At 43.3% G+C, this 1,144-nt stretch overlaps 1 long non-coding RNA gene across 1 annotated transcript in view; it reads right to left on the reverse strand.

Moving 5' to 3' along the window:
• LOC123029556 overlaps positions 1-1,016 on the reverse strand; it is a 3,407-nt gene extending 2,391 nt beyond the window's left edge. Inside the window, exon 1 of the long non-coding RNA XR_006415941.1 lies at positions 64-1,016. This is a non-coding gene — a long non-coding RNA (uncharacterized LOC123029556). The remainder of the gene's footprint in view (positions 1-63) is intronic.
• Positions 1,017-1,144: the final 128 nt, after the last annotated feature.

Raw genomic sequence — 1,144 nt, forward strand, 5'->3', positions numbered from 1 at the left:
TTCTGCCAACTCTAAACACATTCCAACCATCAAAATCATGCCAGCCCACCAATTTTTTCTAACCCTAACCCTACCTTGGTGCATATTCCCAACCCTAATGTAGGGCTCAATTACCAATGAAAGACAGCGATTTTGAAAATGCACTGCTTGAGTAGCTTTTTCTGCACATCTAATCTTTTCTTCCAACTCTAAACGCATTCCAACCATCAAAATCATGCCAGGACACCAATTTTGTCTAACCCCAACCCTACCCTGGTGCATACTCCCAACCCTAATTTAGGGCTCAATTACCAATGAAAGACTGCGATTTTGAAAATGCACTGCTTGAGTAGCTTCTTCTGCGCATCTCATCCTTTCTGCCAACTCTAAACACATTCCAACCATCAGAATCATGCCAGCACACAAATTTTTTCTAACCCGAACCATACCTCGGTGCATGTTCCCAACACTAATGTAGGGCTCAATTACCAATGAAAGACAGCGATTTTGAAAAGTCACTGCTTGAGTAGCTTTTTCTGCACAGCTCATCATTTCTGCCAACTCTAAACACATTCCAAAGTTCAAAATCATGCCAGGACACCAATTTGGTCTAACCCTAACCCTACCCTGGTGCATACTCCCAACCCTAATTTAGGGCTCAATTACCAATGAAAGACAGCGATTTTGGAAAAGCACTACTTGAGTAGCTTGTTTTGGGCAGATCTTGATTTCTGCCCACTCTAAACACATTCCAACCACCCAAATATAGCCAGGACACCAATTTTGTCTAACCCTAACCCAAAGTTGGTGCATATTCCCAACCCTAATACAGGGCTCAATTCCCAATGAAAGACCGCGATTTTGAAAAGGCACTGCTTGAGTAGCTTTTTCTGCACAGCTCATCATTTCTGCCCACTCTGAACACATTTCAACCATCAGAATGATGCCAGGAGACCAATTTTGCCAAACCTTAACCCTACCCTGGTGCATACTCCCAACCCTAATGTAGGGCTCAATTACCACTGAAAGACCGCGATTTTGAAAAAGCACCGCTTGAGTAGCTTTTTCTGCGCACCTCATCTTTTCTGCCAATCCAAACACTTTCCAACCATCAAAATCATGCCAGGACACCAATTTTGTCTAACCCTAACCCTACCTTGGTGCA

This window comes from Varanus komodoensis, unplaced genomic scaffold, assembly GCF_004798865.1.
Source record: "Varanus komodoensis strain SLA01 unplaced genomic scaffold, ASM479886v1 scaffold4, whole genome shotgun sequence".
NCBI lineage: Eukaryota > Metazoa > Chordata > Lepidosauria > Squamata > Varanidae > Varanus > Varanus komodoensis.